Consider the following 21,651-nt stretch of genomic DNA (forward strand, 5'->3'; position numbering starts at 1 on the left):
ACCCTTGTATACACAGACTGCTCTCTCAGCATAGCGGTCCAGCCTGGCCTAATGGTCTGATACCCTCTCGTAAAGGAAGAACCTCAGTTTTCTACCTCTAGAGTAGGGAAAACCCAGTTCTTCCCTGCAATGTCTTTCTTCCCTGAGTGTCCCCTTTACTTTTAACAGAACACTTTGCTTCGGACACTTCTGGTCACCAAACGTGTGGAGGTTTTTCCCTCACCAAGCAATTCTCTGACACTAGTCGAGTGTCCTACAATTTAACTCAATTCTCACACTGTCTACCTGGAGATAGCATCAGATCCCACGGGTTGAGGGCTGGGTCCCATGAGACTGCTCCCCCTACTTCAGATGCCAATTGCAAGCAATAGGTCCCCCAGCTACCTATAATTTCTGTCCGACTTGGCTATAAATCAGAAGTTCCCATGAAATCCTCCTTCTTTGGATTCAATTAATTTGCTAGAATGGCTCACAGAAACCAGGGAGAGGCTTTACTTACATTTACCGATTTATTATAAAAGGATATGATAAAAGATACAGATGAACATCCAGAGGGAAGACATGCATAGGGTAAGGTATTCAGGAAAGGACACAGAGCTTCCATGCCCTCTCCAGGCTTGCCCTCTCCCAGCACATCCATATGTTCTCCAAACCCCATACTTTTGGGATTTTGTGGAGGCTTCATCACGTAGGCATGATCAATCATTAACTCCACTTTCAGCCCTTCTCCCTTCTCAAGAAAATAGAGGGTGAGGCTGCAAATTCCATGTGTCTAATCATGAGCTGGTTTTTCCAGTGACCAACCCCCATCCAGGAGCCTACCCAGAGTCACCTCATTAGAACAAAAGACTCTCCTATCACCCAGAAAATTACAAGGATTTCAGGAACTCTGTGTCAGGAACCAGGGTCAAAGAACAAATATTAGAACAAAGATGCTCCTAGTACTCTTATCACTTAGGAAATTACAAAAGTTTCAAGAGTTCTGTGCCAAGAGCCAGGGGTAGAGAGCAATAGTATTTCCCATTGTCTCACACCTCTATTCATGGACCAGCTATGGAAAGGGACACAGCCCAAAAGACGAGTTAGACAAGTTACAGACAAACAGAATAACCAGAAACAAAAGCAAAGAATCAAAAGGAGAAACAGAGAGTCAGCAAAGGAAAATTCCATTGCCTCTTGGGATTCACTCCAGGAGTCAAGAAAAGATACGTTTAGGCTTAAACAACCTGTGAGAGTCTACTGCCAATCCTGACAGAAGGCAACCTGACAGAGTTTGCACTGCCAAATCCCCAGCACTAACACAAGGGAAGAAACCTCTCAGAATCTCTAACCAGGGCTTTATCTGTCTCTTGAAACCTCCAAGCTGACTATTAAGTAAGGTCAGGAGAACACATGCAAGGTCTTGGGGAAAGGAAGAGGCTCTACACAGGAGATAATTGGCTTGTTGAATGGTCTGAAACTCAGTTGGGGTACAAAGACGAAACTGTTTTATTATTCTCTAATCACTGCCTTCAACTCAGTTTTGTCACATTTCCCTCCCTGGTGCCTCAACAATATCTTGGACAGGCTCATTAGCCTTCTGGGTATTTAGTATAATTTAAGTCTCTAATCTCATATTCATCAACCCATGTCCATCATCATTGCATTTCCACCTCTATTCTCATCTCCATCTCCCACCCACCTCCTTCTCCTTTTCCATCCTAAAGAGCATCATCTCTGCAGACAGATAAATCAGAGGTAATTGTCCATTTCTGACTCCTTTCTTCTGCCCCATTTGAATAAAAAAACAATACTAAAGAGATAAAGGATTGAATGGCAGGGCAGACCATCTCTTTTCCCTTCTCTATATTCCTGATGTCAAAACCTGACCTGTGGACGAGAAGGAAAAAGGATGGGGAAGTCCAGACTAAACTGGACTTGAGATCTGTTACTCCATACCTTTCTTTCTCTTTTGCCTCTTCTGGTCTCTGACTTTCCTCAGCTTCTCTCTTTGTGTCTTTGTCTTCGTATCTCTCTCAGTGTTTCCTTGCCTCCCTTCAACTTCCTCCTACTTCCCATCCCAGTCCCAGGCCTTCCCCACACTTGCCATGGACCGTGGAGAAGCTCTATCTGAATTCTAACTTAGTGATTTCTTTTGAAGTTTCTCACTTGTAATCTGAGGAGGAAATTTTGTATGGAGGGAACATCAACCTTGATAGTCCCCAACATCTCCCCAAACTTTTAGACTTCTTCACGAATCTTCCTCAGTTTTTACCCTGGAGGAAGAAAGAGTGCAAGGGAAATGTATAGGAATAGGGATGGGGTACATGGGGGAGACGACAAAGATAGCAATGGGGGCAGATCCACGAGGGGTGGGGAATGGGGGGGTTTAGAACTGAATCCAGGAAGAAGAAAGACTGTTGATAAACATGGATGGCAATGGAGCTAGAAATGAAGATGGAAATGTAAATGGAATGGTGACCAGCTGGGAATGGTGATGAGAATGAAGAGGGGATAGAATCTGAGGATAGAGAGATGGATCAGGAAGGAGATAGATGGCAATGGGAATGGAGATGGGAAGGTAGATCTGTAGGGATAGGGGAATGGTGATGGAAATAGGGGTATAGAGATGGGGGTAGGATTGGGATGGAATGGGAGTGGAAATGGGAATAGGATGGAATCATGAAATGTGTGGCATCGAGTTGGAGATGATGATTCATATAAAGTCAGGATGGTAACAGTACACTTCACTGCTTCCAGTTGATGGTGTCTCTTCACCCATCAGCCAACACTCTTGAGTAGGTAAAATGGCTCTGATCAATTCCAATGTGTGTGTGTCGGTGGGGTGGAGGTGTCCCACACCACCAGGGATTAATGCTTTGACACCAGCTGGGTGTCTTACAATTCAATTCAATTCCGACACTATTGTTAAAAGAAAAAATAGGGGCTGACCCAGTGGTGTAGTGGTTATATTTGCACACTCCACTTCAGCAGCCTGAGGTTCACGGGTTCAGATCCCAGGCACGGACCTACACACCACTCATCAAGCCATGCTGTGGCAGTATCCCACATACAAAATAGTGGAAGATTGGCACAGATGTTAGCTCAGGGCTAATCTTCCTCACCAAAAATAAGAAAAAGAAGAAAAAAGGAAAAATAGGCCCAAAATGAAGTCACTTATGCTAAGCCCTACCAAGACCTGATACTTAAACTAATTGCAGTTGCAGCCTCTTCCAGGAGTGGAATTTTAAACCAATCAGTCTGGAATTTCCTCCTGAACACTAGAGAGGTAATCTGCCTGATAAGATCCCCTGCTTTCCCCTAAGAGAAAATGACCTTGCCTGAAAGAATCCATTCCTTTTCTTGTTTAAACTCATTTTGTTTATTTTTATTTTGTTTTGAATTTGTGATGTATCTTCATTATATTATTATTATTTGAGGAAGATTAGCCCTGAGCTAACATCTGCTGCCAATCTTCCTCTTTTTGCTGAGGAAGACTGGCCCTGAGCTAACATCCATGCCCACCTTTCTCTACACTATATGTGGGATGCCTTGGCTTACCAGCATGGCTTACCAAGGGGTGCCATGTTCGCACCCAGGATCCAAACCAGCGAACCCCAGGCCACCAAAGCAGAACGAGCGAACTTAACCACTGCAACACCGGGCCGACCCCTGAAATAATCCATTCTTTTAACTTCTTTGTCCCACTCTCTTTCTGCCTATAAAAACCTTACATTTTGTACAACTCCTTGGAGCTCCTTTCTATTTGCTGGATGGGATGCTACTCGATTCATGAATTGTTGAATAAAGCCAGTAGACCTTTAAATTGACTCAGTTGAATTTTTGTTCTTTAACACTATCTTCCCAGGGATACCATCAGATTCTACAGGTTGAGGTCTCAGTCCTACAAGATTGTCCCCCTCCCCACTTCAGAAGTCAGTAGCAAAGCCCAGGTTATCATCTGTGCTTCTGACCAACTGTCTAAAAATCAGAGGTTCCAATGACCCCCTCCTTGGGTATGATTAATTTGCTAGAGTGGCTCACTGACCTCAGAGAAACATTTTATTTGCTAGACTACTGGTTTATTATAAAAGGATATAACTCAGGAACAGACAGGTGGAAGAGATGCATAGGGCAAGGTATGTGGGAAAGGGCGTGGAGCTTCCATGCCCTCTCCAACTGCACCACTCTCCCCACATCTCCAGGTGTTCACGAACCTGGAAGCCCTATGAACCCCATCCTTTTCATTTTTTATGGAGGCTTCACCACATAGGCATGACTAATTAAATGACCGGCAATTGATTTAACCTCCACCCTTTTCCCCACCCAGAAAACCATGGGGGTGAGACCAAAAGTTCCAACCCTCTAACCACATGGTTGGTTCTCCTAGCAACCAGCCCCCACCCTGAGGCGAAGTCCAAAAGTCACCTCATTATTATAACAAAAGACACCTTTATCGGCCTCATCACTTAGGAAATTCCAAGGGTTTTAGGAGCTCTCTGCTGGAAATGGGAGGAAGACTAAATATGTATTTCTTATTATAAATCACAATATCACAGTAGAGAACTGGCAGGGTAGCTTAAGTTCAACTATCTTTCATGGTGGCCAACTGGCCTACAGGCAACTCCAATCACAGGAGTACAGGCTTCTCCATGGTAGCATCCTCTGTTTACCCTGCCATCTCTCTACAAATTCCTTTCAGGTTTCTTTAGAGTCTGGAGTGCCTGATGCTGCTTTTTCCTCCGCTGTGGTCCTAATGGACCACTTAGAATGAGAGGAAAAGTCCCTTTCAACCTCCTGTTATCACCATTGTCATTTAATTGATCAGGTTAAGAGATGATCATGTAACCACGAACTCTCTAGGACCAGTTCCAACTGACCCCATCTTATCAACAGAAGATTAAAGTTGTTTTTCAGGGGCAAACCCCCCACCCCCCCAAAATGCAAGTCACGTAGCCAAAGCATACACAGAGGAGAAAATCTTGACTTGAAATAACACCCGGAACTAAAGATTCTCCCCCGTACAGAATCAAAGGACTGGGACGTGACCAGAACTTGAAAGTCAGACTCTCATCAGAAGCGAGGGGTCCATTGTCTAGGAAGATCCAGTGTTAAAGCCCCTTTCAGTTCTTAGCATAAATGTTTAAAGCCCTTCAATCAAATCCTGCCCCGAGAGGGCTTCCACATGCCAGCCTGTTCCCTCTAACCTCTTAAATTTTGCCCCAAGCCCTGGATGTCAGAGACAGATTGGAGAGCCTTGCCTCCTGTCTCCTTTCTGGTTGACCTCGCAATAAAGCCTTTTCTTTTCTCAAAAACCAGTGGTGTAATTATTAGCTTTTTATGCACGTTGGGCAGAGAACCCCCTTTGTGTGTGATAATAGACCGGATTCCACTGAGAAGTTGTTCTCACCTCCAGGTGCAGATGTGAGTGGTTTTTTCCCCAGTGACAAATAAAATGGCAAGGAATAGGATATATTGGAGCATATGAGGAAGTCATTTGGTGTAAATCTAATTTGGATGGACTTTGTTTTTCCAAAAGGGCCTGACATGGCCGTTGAGCACACATTGTATATCTGCTTAAGCATTTGCTGTGTCCCAAAGACAAGAACAGATGCCCTTAAGATAAAGATGCAACTTCCCCCACATTGGCATTTCCTTAAGGATAAGCATCTTTACCTAGGCTAGGAATTGATTGTTGTGCCCATCCTGTGACCACCCAGCTTGAGACAACAGACTGTGTCCACCAAGATGGCAGACCTACTACCTGCTGTGTCCATCAATCGCTGTGCCAACAGAGCAGTCTCATAACTATTGTAAAAGAGACATTTCAATCATATGTGAAACATGCCCTTTGAGGGTATATAACCACTCTGTATACCCCACTTCTTTGGTGCCCTTCCTTCCTTGGGGAAGGAAGGCCCCAGACTGTATGGTCCTCACATTTAGCTCAGAATAAAGTCATCCCAATTTTCATTTATAGATTGGTTATGGATTATTTTCATCAACACCAGTATGAACTCAGAATTTGTCAGAACAAGGTGTGCTCTCATGAGGTGCAGTCATGGATGGTGGAGGGTCTACACTGACTCAAGTTGAGCGTGCTCTTTGTATAAACTGAGTTACAAAATCTCCTGGGAGAATGTCCCCAAATGCTTATAGCCTGAGGCAGTCTCCCCACTCTCACTAAGGGCACTTCATCCAGCCCTTGCCACACTTCCTGAAGGGGACTCTGGCTCCAGACTTTGGAGAATAACACTTCCAAGGAAGACAGTGGTCTATGTGAGGAGGCACCCAGGGCTGGCAAGTCCTCTCGGACAATGGGCAGCTATGGGCTTCCTTTGTCTAAACTCCTACTTTTCCATTGGCCAGTCCCTACACTAATACCACACTGCCTTAATTACAATAGATTTGTAATCAATCCTACTCTCTGGTATTTTTGGTCCTACTGCCTTTTCTCAGGAAAATTGGTAATTCTTAGCCCTTTACACATCCACAAATATTTTACAATATTCTTGCCATGTTGAGATTTTCTTTGGAATTGCATTGAATCTATAAATTCTTCTTCTTCTTTTTTTTTTTTGAGGAAGATTAGCTCTGAGCTAACTGCTGCCAGTCCTCTTCTTTTTGCTGAGGAAGACTGGCCTTGAGTTAGCATTGTGCCCATCTTTCTCTCCTTTTTATGCGGGACGCCTACCACAGCATGGCGTGCCAAATGGTGCCATGTCCACACGGGGGATCTGAACCAGCGAACCCCGGGCCACCAAAAAGCAGAACGTGCGAACTTAACCGCTGTGCCACCAGGCCAACCCTGAATCTATAAATTCTTTTGGAGAAACTTGATGCACTTAAAATATCAACTCTTCTGACCTGTAAACGTATTATATCTTCCCATCTATTAGATCTTCTGCAATGTCTCTCATTAAAGTTTCATAATTTTCCCTGAACAAGTCTTGCACATATTTTGGTGGGCTTATTCCTAGGACCTCACTTTTTTTATGCTATTGTGGATTTTTTAAATTTCAATTTTGGTTTCTTATGGGAATGTAGAAATAAAATTGATTTTTTATGTTGATTTTATATCTGGCAACTGTGCTAAGTTATAATTATTTAAGGCTTTTAAATACATACAATCATAGCATCTGCAAATAATGCCAGTTTTGTTTCTTCCTTTCCAATCTTTTACCTTTTACTTAATTTTTTTCCTTTTTATAGATGGCCGGCATGACTTCAAGGACAACATTAAATAGAAGTGATGATTGCAGGCATCTACATCTTGTTCCAATCTCAAAGGAAAGCTTTGTTGCTCGCTACAGGGTTTTTGTAAATAGCTTTTATCAGATTAAGGAAATGTCATTCTATTCTTAGTTTGCTAGGAGTTTTCATGAATAGATATTTAATGTCATCGAATGCTTTTTCTGAGTGTATTGAAATGGTCATATGATTTTTCACCTTTAGTTTATGAATGTGATGGATTACATTGATTGATTTTTTTTTTTTGAGGAGGAGGAGGATTAGCCCTGAGCTAATATCTGCTGCCAATCCTCCTCTTTTTTTGCTAAGGAAGATTGACCCTGAGCTAACATCCATGCCCATCTTCCCCTACTTTGTGTGTGGGACGTCTACCACAGCAGGGCTTGCCAAGCAGTGTGTAGGTCCACACCTGGGATCCAGACCAGCAAACCCCAGGCCGCTGAAGCAGAACATGTGAACATAACTGCTGCACCACCAGGCCTGCCCCTGATTGAAATTTTTAATGCTTAAACTAAAGGTATCTTATTAGTTGCATTTACACATCTGAAATTCCTCTTGGTTACTATGGGAACAGCTTCCTCAAATTTCAGATTAAATTTTTTTAAATGTACATGTCAGAGGAGGGGCTCTTATACTGAAAACCAAATCTCTTTACTGAAACCTGCAGCCAATCTTTCCCCACAGTTGCCTGAACAGCAGTGTACAGATGAACGCTCCATTATTTCAACAATCCACTTTAGTTGTTTCTTTTAAAACTGTGCCATAAAATTCCAAATCAAAAGAGAAAACAGGAGCCGTTTACAGTGCGGTTGGAAAGTAGAGCTTATTTCACTTTGTTTCAATATCTTCTAAGACATATTTGGCAGAGTTTCCATAAATCTCAGCAAGTTAATTCCACCTACCAAAAATTCACAGGGAAATCCAGTTTTTGAGTTAAAGGGTTTCTTAGCTTTTCTTTATGGGTCGGCCCTTTGTAATTTTTTTAAAGAATGATTATAATAATTTCTAGCAACTACCATAGCTTTTTTCCTCCCTCATTTGAAAAAAAATCTCAAGTGCATATTGTTTCTTTAGTTTAAGTAAGCAGATTTTTTGAAAGCAGAGATTAACCATCTGGCTGCTTAGGTGAATTGGCAGAAATCCCGCCTCTCATTCTTCCATCCAGCAACCACACCCAGCAACTATTCCAGGCCACTGAAACAGCCTGAATCTCGCCAGCTCTTTAAGGACTTTGTATATTTCAACAGCTTTGAGTGTGTGAAGGGATAAGCAAAATGTGGTATATACACACAATGCATACAATGGACTATTATTCAGCTTTAAAAAGGAAGGAAAGAGGGGTGGGGAATTGCATGGAGGTGGTCCAAAGGTAGAAACTTCTACTTACAAATGCGTACTGGGGATGTAATGTACAACATGATGACTATATATATATATATATATATATATATATATATAGTTAACACTGCTGTATGGTTTATTTGAAAGTTGCTAAGAGAGTAGATCCTAAAAGTTTTCATCACAAGAAAAAAAAATTTTTTGGTAACTATATGAGGTGATGGATGTTCACTAAACTTATTGTGGTAATCACTTCACAAGTCACTATACTGCATACCTGAAACTTTTATAGTGTTGTATACCAATTATATCCCAAATTGAAAAGAATTAAATTAAGTTAAATTAAAAAAGGAAGGAAAGTCTGCTACGTGCTATAACACGGGTGGACCCTGAGGACCTTATGCTAAGTGAAATAAGCCAGACACAAAAAGACAAATATTTTATGATTCCACTTCTACAAGGTATATGGACTAATCAAATTCTCCGAGACAGGAAGTGAAATGGTGGTTGTCACGGGCTGGTGGGGGGTGGAAATGGAGCGTTGTTGTTTAACTAATATAGAGCTTCAGTTTTGCAAGATGAGAAAGTTCCAGAGATTGGTTGCATGACAATGTGAATATACTTAACACTGCTGAACTGACATTTAGAAATGGTTAAGATGGTAAATTTTGTTATGTGTGTTTTACCACAATTAAAAGTAAAAATAAAACACTTAGAGTCTATAGGTGTAACAGTGCATCTGGCTGTTAGTTAACAAATCAGTTGTTTGGGTTTTTTTTTCCTTTGTGGCATCATCAGATTTTTTTTTGTTTTTTGGGGGGTATTTTTTGGTGAGGAACATTGGCCCTGAGCTAGCATCTGTAGCCAATCTCCTTCTTTTTGCTTGAGGAAGATTGCCCCTGAGCTAACATCTGTGCCAATCTTCCTCTATTTTTTGTATGTGGGATGCTGCCACAGCATGGCTTGATGAGCGATGTGTAGGTCTGCACCTGGGATCCAAACCCGCAAACCCTGGGCTGCTGAAGTGGAGCATGTGAACTTAACCACTATGCCACCAGGCCAACCCCATCAGTGTTTTTTTAAAGACACTAATCAATCTCAACAATGACAACTGCACTTACAGCTTAGGGTATAACAGCACAAGAACTCCTTTAGTGGTAGGAGTGCCACTCCTAAAGACAAGGCTTTGAGCTCTGAGCTGAGTGTAAGCTTTAATGGACTCTTTGGGGCAGTTGGAACTGTGTTTCTCTAAGGGACGAATCAGGTGGTCATGATCCATCTTCGAAGTCCTTTTCTGCTGGTATCCACATCTCAAACAGCTACCTCAGCCTGGAAAGATCCTCTAATTATATTTGGGGTGAAATCCTTATGGCCTGGAGTGTCCACGAATGTAATAATTTTGTTTCCTACATTTTCATCTCAATATGCATCATTACTTCCTTTTCCCTGTCTTTGCCAGTGTCGTCTGAGACTGTGCATATGGAACAAAGATTTGTCTTTTTTTTTCGTTAAAGATTGGCACCTGAGCTAACAACTGTTGCCAATCTTCTTTTTTTTTTCCTGCTTTATCTCCCCAACCCCCCCGCCCCCCGTACATAGTTGTATATCTTAGTTGCAGGTCCTTCTAGTTGTGGGATGTGGGACACCACCTCAACGTGGCCTGACGAGCGGTGCCATGTCCGCGTCCAGGATCTGAACCCTGGGCCGCCGCAGCGGAGCGGGCGAACTTAACCACTCAGCCATGGAGCCGGCCCCAAGATTTCTCTTTTTAAACTGCTGTTCATACCAATGCATAGTTCTTTTGTTTCTATTACCCAGAAGAAGCAAATGGTCCATCAGTGACACCACCAACCAGACCGGTGACCACCAGGCTGAGGAGCTGCTCTTCCTCCTCCACGTCCTCGAGTTCTGCAGTAGCAAACAACTCCCTGATCTTAGTGGTTTGGAGCAACAGGGCTTATTCTTGCTCATGTTAAATTTTTGGCTGCAGAATTCACATTTTCTTCATTCTGAAACGCAGACAGGTAAAGCAGCCCCTATCTAGGACATCTGACTCCTGTCACTGAGGAATCAATGGCAGAACCTCACAAGGGTTCCTAAAGCCTCTGCTTGAAAATGGCACATGTCACTTTTACTTAAATTTTGTTGGCTAAAGCAAGTCTTTTGACCGAGGCTGATGTCCATGGAGAGTAGAAGTGTAATTCTCTCATAAGAAATGGCAACAAATAATTGAAAGCAATGATATAGCGTACTAGTGTTATGTTTAAGGCATTTTGTTTTGTTTTGTTTTGTTTACCTTTTTGGTGAAGAAGATTGGCCATGAGCTAACGTCTGTTGCCAATCTTCTTTTTTTCTCCTCCCCAAAGCCCTAGTACATAGTTGTAATATCCTAGTTGTAAGTTCCTCTAGATTTTCTATGTGGGATGACACAACTACAGCATGGCTTGATGAGTGGTGTGTAGGTCTGGAGCCCAGGATCCAAACCCACAAACCCCAGGCCAAAGTGGAGTGCTTGAACTTAACCACTACACCACCAGGTCGGCCCCCTAAGATTTTTGATTCAATGTTTATGGGCGAGATTGGCCTGTAATTTTTCTTCCTCAAAGTGTCCTTGCCAGGTTTTGGTATCGAGGTTACGCTGTCCTCATAAAGTGATGTGGAAAGTGTTCCCTCTTCATTAGTTCTCTGGAAACATTTGGATAAGATTGGAATTGTGTCTTCCTTGGGTGTCGGTGGAACTCACTAGTGGCAATCTGCCATCTTGCTTCTGTTGGGTGGGTTGGGTGGGTCCAGCAGCTGCACTCATGGCGGTTTCCTGCTACAGTGGCTCTTTCACTTCCTGTGGTGGCGCTCCCTCCCGACAAATAATGGCATGCTCTAACACCCGCGTATCAGATACGAAATGTTGCTTCTTCTGGTCATATGATCCTAATAATTGCCCTTGTTAAAATCCAGCCCGTTTCCAATTCCAACCAAGGGAGAAGCTCATGATAGCTTTTCAGTTATTACCAAACTACTAACATTTAATGTTAAATCCTCCCAAAGTAACGGTCTTGCCAGGTCAGTGAGATTCTCAAGGGAAGCTCCACCCAGGAGGTTTTGGCTTCAGCAGGAGGCCGTGGAGAGGTTCCCTCTGCCCCTCACATACTGTTCCTCTTGCTCCAGCTTATTCCTCTGCTGTTTGTGAATCTGTTAAGATTTATATTTATTCCTCAGTCTGCTTGAAATGATGCGTAATTGTAGGCCATTGTAGACAAATGGGAATTTTTCACCTCTGGAGAAGTAAAACTTTGGAATGGTCCTTGTACTCTGTTACATGCCTTACTTTGTGCTGTAGCTATCCAAAAAAAGTGTATTACTCTTCAAAAATCTTCTAGTGACTCTCCACGTGAAAACGCTCTAGCTCTTTGCTGCCTGAGTGTGGTTCCTGAACCAGCAGCACGCACTACCCAGGAGCTTGTTAGAAACGCAAAATAACTTGGCCCCTCCCAGAGCTGGGAATCAGAATCCGCATTTCAGCAAGACCCCCAGGGGATCTGTGGGCACCGAAAATTTAAGAAGCACTGCTCTGGCTGGTGCCGTGTACCTCTCCCGGGCCACGCTGCTGCTTTTGTCCTCCCCTATCGATGCATTTCCTCTGGTGGTCCTGTCTGTCAAATTCAGAAAAGAACCCCAGGAGACTGGTGTCAGGAAAAATTGAAATTGTACTTTGTGTTTAAAAAAAAATTCCCGTAAGCACTATTTATTTTAGAAACTCTTTTAGGGACTGGCCCTGTGGTCTAGTGGTTAAGTTGGCGCTCTATGCTTCAGCGGCCCAGGGTTTTGCCTGTTCGAATCCTGGGCATGGACATGGCACCGCTCATCAAGCCATGCTGAGGTGGTGTCCCACATGCCACAACTAGAAGGACCCACAACTGAAAATATACAGCTATGTACCGGGGGGCTTTGGGAGAAAAAGGAAAAAAAATAATTCTTTTATTGTGAAATATAACACACACATAAAAGTGCATAAAATATAAATGTAAAGTACAATGACTAATTCTAATGTGAACATCCATTTAACTACCGCCCAGATTAAAAAATAGAACTTAACCAGCACCCTAAAGGCAGCCCCTCACCCATACAAGACTTCTTTCCAGAATACACGCCTCTTTCTATCCCTAGACATAACCACGATCCTGAATTTTATGTTAATTATTTGCTTGTTTTCCTTTTAGTTTTACCACATATGTATATGTCTCTAAACAACAGTTTAGTTTGGCTGGCTTTTTGAACTTTATAAATGGAATTATTTGTATCTTGCTTCAGGCATTTGATTTGTAAGATTCATTTGTGGTGTTGTAGTTCATTCATTTGCATAGCTGAATAATTTTCCATCCCATGAATATGTTACAATATATTTATCTCTTCTGCTGTTATTGGACAATAGAGTTGTTGAGGTTATTATAAAAATGCTGCTATGTTGGTTTTATACAAATATTCTGGTGAATATGTGCATAAAGCCTCTAAGGAAATTATCTCAAATTATTTTGCTCACTTACCTCTAAAAGACTTGGAAAAAGTATGCATTCTCTCACACATTTTTTTTTAAATAGACTTTATTTTTAATTTTTGAGGAAGATTAGCCCTGAGCTAACTACTGCCAATCCTCCTCTATTTTTTTGCTGAGGAAGGCTGACCCTGAGCTAACATCCATGCCATCTTCCTCTACTTTATACGTGGGACGCTACCACAGCATGACTTTTGCCAAGTGGTGCCATGTCTGCACCCGGGATCCGAACTGGCGAACCCTGGGCCACGAGAAGCAGAACGTGCAAACTTAACTGCTGCACCACTGGGCCGGCCCCTAGACTTTATTTTTTAGAGTAGTTTTAGGTTCACAGCAAAACCAAATAGAAAGTACAGAGTTCCCATATACTCCCTCCCCTACACTTGTACAACCTCCCTCGCTATGAACATCCCCACCAGAGTGGCACATTTGTTACAATTGATGAATCTATGCTGACACATCTTTATCACCCAAAGCTCATAGTTTACATTAGAGTTCATGCCTGCTGTTACACTGTCTATGGGTTTTGACAAATGCGAACTGACATGTTTCCACCATTATAGTATACAGAATAGTTTCACTATCCTAAAAATTGTCACACATTTTTAAGTTATCTAAAATTTTCATTGTAAGTTAAACAGTTGCAAAGGATTTGATTTCTTGAGTATTATAAACACTGACCTTTTAAAATGAAACTATTATAACACTCTTCTCTAATACCATCTAGTTACTAGTAATCTAAATAACATTGTGATTTTTTTCAGTTTTTATTTTGAAATAATTTCAGATTTACAGAAAAGTTGCAAGAATGGTACAAGGAATCTCATATAACTTTCACTTAGATTCCTCAAATATTAGCATTTTATCACATTTGCTTTATCTATCTATCCCTAAATACTTTAGTGTATGTTTACTAAAAACAAGGACATTCTCTTCCATAACCACAATCAGTATCATAATCAAGAAATTAATACTGATATGATGCTAAATGGCTATATTTAAATTTTCCAATTGTCCTAATAATATTCATTATAAGCAAAGAAAATCTAGGACCTTGCATAACATTCAGTTGTCATGTCTCGGGTCTTTATTCCAGAACAATTCCTCAGTCTTTCCTTATCCTTTATGATCTTGACATTTTTGAAGAGTACAATCCAGTTACTTTGTGGAATATCCTTTAATTTGAGTTTGTTTGATGTTTTCTCATAATTAACTAAGTTTATGCATTTTTTAGGCAGGAATATCAGATAAGTGATGTTGTGTTCTTCTCAGTGCATCATATCAGAAGACATATGATATCTGTTGTCTTTTTACTGATGATGTTAACTTTGATCACAAATTTCTCCACTACAAAGATAAAAAAATAAAAATATAATTTTATTGATATGCTAAGAAAGGAAAGAAATGAAATATAAAATGCTCAATAAAACCACAAAAGACAGAAAAAGAGTGGAAGACAAAGATAGGAACAAAGAACAAGGACAACAAATAGAAAACAGTAACAAATATGGTAGATATTAATCCAACTATATCAATAATCTCTTTAAATGTCAATGGTCTAAACACACCAATTAAAAGATAGAGATTGTCAGAGTGGATTGAAAAAACCAAGACCTAACTATGTTTCTACAAGAAACTTACTTTAACTTTTCTTAGTATATAATACTTTCATTTTAGCAAGAGAGAAAGAGTATGGAAACTTTTGAAGGAGATTAGAAGTTATATCCCATACTCTAACTTGATTTACCCCAACTGGAGGGGCTTAAGAAACCCACTTTAAATATAAAGATGCATAGAGACTAAAGGTAAAGGGATAGAGAAAGATATACCATGCTAACACTAACCAAAAGAAAGCTGGAGTAGCTATATTAATTTCAGACACAGCAGACTTCAGAGCAAGGAAAACTATCAGGCATAAAGAGGGGCATTACATAATGATAAAAGTGTCAGTTCTCCACCAAGACATAACAGCCCTTAACGTGTATGCATCTAGCAACAGAACATCAAAATACACGAGGCAAAAACTGATAAAACTGCAAAGAGAAAAAAACGAATCCACTCTCATAGTTGGAGACTTCAATACTCCTCTATTAGAAATGGACAGATCCAGCAAGCAAATCAGTCAGGACATAGTTGAACTCAACAGCACCATCGATCAACTGCATATAATTGACATCTATAGACTATTTCAAGCAACAATAACAGAAAACTCATTCTTCTCAAGTCCACATGGAGCAAGACAGACCACATTCTGGGCCATAAAAACACACCTTAACAAATTAAAGAGACTGGAAATCATACAATGTCTGCTCTCAGACAATGGAATTAAACTAGAAATCAATAACAGAAAGATAGCCGGAAAATCCCCAAATACTTGGAGATTAAAGTTACTATTTTTCCTTTCACAATCAATCAGTGTTCTGTGGGGAGAATCTTTAAGACTATGTTAATTCCACCAGCCAGTTTTAGTATCCATCAATGATTCTTGCCTGAATCAATTATTACTATTATGGTTGCCAGATAGTAATTTCCTAGTTTTAACATCCTTCTACATTTATTAGTTGACATTCTACTGTAAGGAAGAGCTTTTTCTTCTCCCTTGTTTATTTACTTACGTATAACTCATGGGTTCCTATTTTACTCGATGGGTTATACTCCATAGTCTCATTATTTATTTTGATGCTCAAATTGTCCCAGATTTGGCCAGAGGGAACCACTTCAATCTTGCTGCTGTGTCCTTTTGACATGTCGCCAAAATTCTTTGAGTACTTCTTTAATTTCTCTCACAACAAGATCTTCCAAGCTTATGTGTACTTTCCCAACCCCAGCCTTCAAGCCCTGGTTTCTTTTAGTGTGGATCAAAAACCAAGATCTGGGCTCTAGATGAGCCCGTTGCTACTGAGGTGTTAGTCTTTCTAGCCCCTTTCGGTGGACTGAGCTGGAAAGTATGTACATACACATATACAAACGTGCACAAACCATGAATTCATATTAATATTTCCCATTCTAATCCAATTCCACAAGGTTCATTTTAGCCTTTCTTCTTTCTATATTTGTACTTTCTTCTCCAACGGTGAGAAATCTGACTTATATGTTCAGTCCTGGAATACACAGAAAAACAGTTTCAAAATCTGTAGCCCATACCAGAAGTGCTCAAAAACAAGCCAGATCTCAATATTAAGCAGATTTCAATATTTGTTTCCTTGACTGAAGAGTGGGTACTCAAAATTCTGTGTTAGAAGTTATTTGAATTAGCTCTTTTTTCCCCTTCTGTGTGATGTTTTTCACGTAAAATAGGTATAGTTTCATTGGTTTCTTTGTACTCCATTGTAGGTTTCCCCCATTCTTGGTGTTCTGTTTGTTTTTGTTTTTAGTATATAAACATCAGCATGATTCTAAAATTCAGAACTGGCAAAGAGGTCTATGCAACAAAGTGTCTCTCCCCTTTCCCGCTCTCTGTACCTCACTTCCACCCCCACATTCTTTCCACCTTCATCCTTCCCACTCAGTGTGGGTCACTGGTCTCATTTATTTTTCATGTCTCCATTCTGTGCCGCTTTTGTGCAAGTCAAGAGATAACGTGCATATTTTCGTATTCTCTCTTCTTTCTCACACAAAAAGTGGCATACTGTAGACACTCTTTTTCACTTTTCTTTTTTTCACTCAACAATATATACCAGCACTCATTCCATAACTGTTCACATGGATTCTTTCTAGAGTTGGATAGATCTCATTTGTGTGGATATACCATCATTTATTCAATCACTTTGTAAGTATGACATTTCGGTTGCTTCCACTATTTTGCAATTACAGACAGAGCTGCAGTGATTAAACTTGTACATAAGTATTTTTGTATTCTTGGAGGCATATCTTCTAAAAGTGGGCTAGATGGACCAAGAGATAAATGCGTATGCAGTTTTGATAAACATTGCTAAAGTCCCCTCCATAAGGGTTGTACCAATTTGCATCCCCACCAGCAGTGTACATATGTCTGTTTTCCCACAGCCTCACCAACAGAATGTGTCATGATTGTTAATTTTTACCAATCGATGGGTAAGAAATGTCTCAGAGTAGAGTTACTTTGCATTTTCTCTTGTTATCAGTGAAGTTCAACATCTTTTCATATGTTTAAGGCCATTTTTATTCCTTTCTTGTGAACTATTTATGTCTTTTGCTTATATTTCTAACAGGTTTAATCTTATTTCCTTCAATTCTTTTTCAGAAAAAAATGCATATTTCTTTAAAAGATGTTAATAATAACTATCACTTAAATCAATATTTCTTCTTTGATTTATCTTCATTTCATTTTAGATGAAAATATACATAAAATTTCAAATTTAGCAGATCTTTCTTATAAAGTTAAAACAGCTATTTCCGACTTAAATCTATCAAACATTTTCTTATCAAAAAGCCGCTTTTAGATGGTTAGGAAAAAACATTTGGAAAGGAGTGATCGCTGACAAACTCATGCTGTGCAGTGACAAAGTTCTTCAGTGCAAACTGTAGAACTCATTCTTTCAAATAATAGTATATTTAATATATGTACTAGAGAGAGAGACACGGAAAAAAGAAAAACCACACACACACACACATACACTGCCTTAATAGCAATTTTCTATTCTTGTCTTTGATTACAAAAAACTTCAAAAGAAAACCTGTAGACTTAACAATCCCATTTGCCAAGGTCTTTTGTGTCTTCTTTACAAGCTGACTTGCTAATTTCCCCCAATATTGTGAGTGCCCTCTGCCAACTCTGCTGTCAAACTCGGGCAGCGTCCTGACACCATAGTCTAAGGTTTTTAAATGTTCTAATATTTTGGCAAAGAATACTGCAAATGACATAGTACAAGTACTTGTAGAAGGCTACCAAGGCAACTGGCAATTTTGACAACATGATTTTTGTTTGTTCTTTTAAATGCTTATGCTCACACACACAGGTTAAAACTGTGACTACTTCAATCCATAAATCTACCGGAGTTGATCTGCATTAATTTCATCTATATGTGGTACTTTGCTACCACCAGATGCTACAACATTTCCACTTAAAACTCTGGTTTATCTATCACAACTAAAATGCAAATTGATTTGCTTAAGCAGACAGTACATAAGCTAGAGCTATCTTGTCAGGTTCTCAAATCCATATTTTGAAACCACAGGGATAATAATAAGAAGGACACGTACAGAGTAAATCAAAGAATTACGTATTTAATTGATCTTAAAAATTACTCATTTTCGATTCCTTGGATGAGTCACCGAAAGCATAGGCAACAAAAACCAAAATAAACAGGTGGGACAACATTAAACTAAAGAGCTTCTGCACAGCCAAGGAAACAGTCAAGAAACTGAAAAGACAGCCTCCAGAATGGGAGAAAATATTCACAAACCATTTATCTGATAAGGGACTAATATCCAAAATATATAAAGAACTCAACTCAATTGCAAAAAAGAACATAATCCAATTTAAAAAATGGGCAAATTATCTGAATAGACATTTTTCCAGAGAAGACATACAAATGGCCAATAGGTATATGGAAAAGTGCTCAACGTCACTAATTATCAGGGAAATGCGAATCAAAACCACAATGAGAAAACCTCACACTGTTAGGAAGGCTTTTATCAAAAAGACAAAAGATAACAAATATTGGCAAGGATGTGAAGAAAAGGGAATCCTTATACACTGCTGGTGCGAATGTAAATTGGTACAGCCATTATGGAAAACAGTATGGAGGTTTCTCCAAAAATTAAAAATTGAACTACCATACGATTCAGCAATCCGACTCCTGGGTATATATCTGAAGGAATTGAAATCAGTCTCTTTGTGTGTGTGTGTGTGTGTGTGTGTGTGTGTGTGTGTGTGTGTGTGTGAGGAAGATCGGCCCTGAGCTAACATCTGTGCCAATCTTCCTCTATTTTATGTGGGATGCCACCCCAGCTGATGAGTGGTACTAGGTCCCCACCAGGTGTTTGCGCCACCAAAGCCCAGCATGCAAACTTAACCACTACACCACTGGGGGAACTCCTGAAATCAGTATCTTGAAAATATCTACACATCCATGTTTATTGTAGCTTTATTCGCAATAGCCAAGACATGGAAACAACCTAAGTGTCTGTCAGCAGACGAATGGATAAAGAACACATACTACATTTTCACATATATATACACACACGTGTGTTATGTGTGAAATCTAAAAAAACTCAACGTGTAAAAACAGAGAACAGGATGGTGGTTACCAGGGGTTGGTGGATGGGGAAATTAAGGAGATGTTGTCTAAAGGTACAAACTTATAATTAGTAGATAAGTTCTTGATATCTAATACACAACATAGTGATTATAGTCAACAATATGTATTATAAATTTCAAAGTTGCTAAGAGACTAAATCTTAACTGTTCTCAACATGAAAAAGAAACGACAGATATATGGCATGATAAAGGTGTTAACTAACATATTGCAATATATATATATATCAAACCAACATGTTGTATAGCTTAAACTTACACCAAGTTATATGTCAATTATCTCAACTAAAAAATAACAAATAAATACCAAACTGTCAAAAAAAATTACTGATTGCCTGCAAAAGTAATCTAGCACTATTTAATTAGAGAGGTTTTAGAGTATGTTTTAATTACTGATAGAGGTTGTGCTGCCTCATATCTTTTCTGTTTTAGTGTCTTCCAGTCTGTTTTTTCATGTTTATTTTTCCATGTGAATTTTAGTATCAACTTGTTGACATTTTGGAGGGATCACAATTAAATTTATAAACGAACTTAGAGAGAACTGACATTATGTTGAATCATCCTATCCAAAAATAAAGGACATCTTTCCATTAGCTTATGTCTGCTTTTGTATGTTTCAGGAGCGTTTTCAGGTTTTACTCCTATAGACTTTACACATTTCTTGTTAAGTTTATTTCTCAGTGTCTTATCTTCTTTGTTGATATTGTAAATGGGTTTTTTTCTTTATTGTCATATCCACCAGCTTGTTATTGTTTATATACCTGATGGGTATTAATTTCTGCTTGTTAATTTTGAACCCTGCTATCTTACTGAATTCCTTTGCTGAATGAGTTAGTTTTGTTATTAATTTTCTACAGTTTTCTAGGAATACTAAGATATCATCTGAAAATAAAGACAGTTTTACTTTTTTTCCCAATTCTTGCACCACTGATTGATTTCTCTTGTCTAATTGCATAGGCTAATACCTTCAATATTAGCCTATGTTAATAGTAATGGAGATAATGACTTTCCTTGCCTTATTCCTGAACTTAGTGGAAATGTCTTTGGTGTCTCTCCATTAGGTAAGATGCTGATTTTAGAATTAAACTACATATAATTTATCACATTAAGAAACTATCTATCAAAACTTCCACTTCTGGCTATAATGGAGGAAGTGTAACTAGATATGACCTCTTCCCACAAACAACTAGAAAATTGGAGAGAATATATTTTGCAATTGTTTTCAGTCAATGACATAGACAGCATGAGATTGTGATTCCTAGGAGAAAGAAAACAAACTTGTTTGTTCCAGCTTTCTACCTGTAAGGAGGGCAAAGCATGATAGTCTTGCTGAGTTGAGAAGGAAGAAAAGACAGAGGCAGATGAAATTTATAGGACAAAGTACTGAAGAGGAGGGGGGTCCTCAGGCAGAGCTCTAGAGGACGGCTTCTCAACTTTTTTTTTATTATTATCATCTTTTAGCCCCACCAAAAAATCCTTTTTCCTTAATTGCCCTAATGAAGGAGACATTTTTCCTAATTGTCCCCCCACTGAAATTTTAATACCATAGATATACTGTACATCTGTTATGTACTGCACGTAAATCTGTCCTTTATACATAAAAAGAGTAAGATTTTTTCATTCCCCTCTAAACCAATTTTTGCCCCTTGGGGTTGATATTACCCCTGTTGAGAATGTATTCCTTAGAATAAAGTCTACTGTAGATCCACCCTAAAATAGCTTAAAATAAATCTTAGAAAGATTGTGGTGATTCACAGATCATTTTTTTACTTTCCAGAACAAAACTCAAGCTTCTTTAAAAGAATATAGCAAAATCCAGGTACTCAACAATGTACAGTTCATGCTAATCAAATTTAGGCATATGAAGAAGGAGGAAAATGTGGCTCATAATCAGGAGAAAAATTAGTCAATAGAAATAAATCTAGACATGGCAGAAATGATGGAATTAACAAAGACTTTACAAAGAGGTATTATAAACATTATGAAGATGTTCAAGGATTTAAAGGAAAATATTAACACAATGAGGAAGGAAATTCTTGCCTCATAATTTATTTCCTTGAGTTTGAAAATTCTGCTTTATTGATGACTTGTTTTGTACGTTGTTTTTGAGAAGTCTGATGTTATTCTGATTCTATTGTCTTGTATGTTATTTGATCTTTTTTGCTTGAAGGGCTTCATGTTTTTTGTTTATCTTTAAAGCATAATAGTTTTACTAGGATATGTCTTGGAGTTGATCATTCCAAGTCAATTCTCCATGGCCTATTTAATTTGTAGAATCAGATATTTTTAAATTCCA

The 21,651-nt window shown here is 39.3% G+C and overlaps 1 long non-coding RNA gene across 1 annotated transcript in view; it reads right to left on the reverse strand.

Annotated features, from left to right (window-relative positions):
• Positions 1-13,165: 13,165 nt before the first annotated feature.
• The window catches only part of LOC139045446 (uncharacterized), a 35,349-nt gene continuing 26,863 nt past the window's right edge, over positions 13,166-21,651 (reverse strand). The window contains exons 2-3 of the long non-coding RNA XR_011503766.1: positions 15,733-16,218; positions 13,166-14,464 (exon numbers count right to left, since the gene is read on the reverse strand). This is a non-coding gene — a long non-coding RNA (uncharacterized lncRNA). The remainder of the gene's footprint in view (positions 14,465-15,732; positions 16,219-21,651) is intronic.

The sequence above is a fragment of the Equus asinus genome, chromosome 5 (assembly GCF_041296235.1).
Source record: "Equus asinus isolate D_3611 breed Donkey chromosome 5, EquAss-T2T_v2, whole genome shotgun sequence".
Lineage (NCBI taxonomy): Eukaryota > Metazoa > Chordata > Mammalia > Perissodactyla > Equidae > Equus > Equus asinus.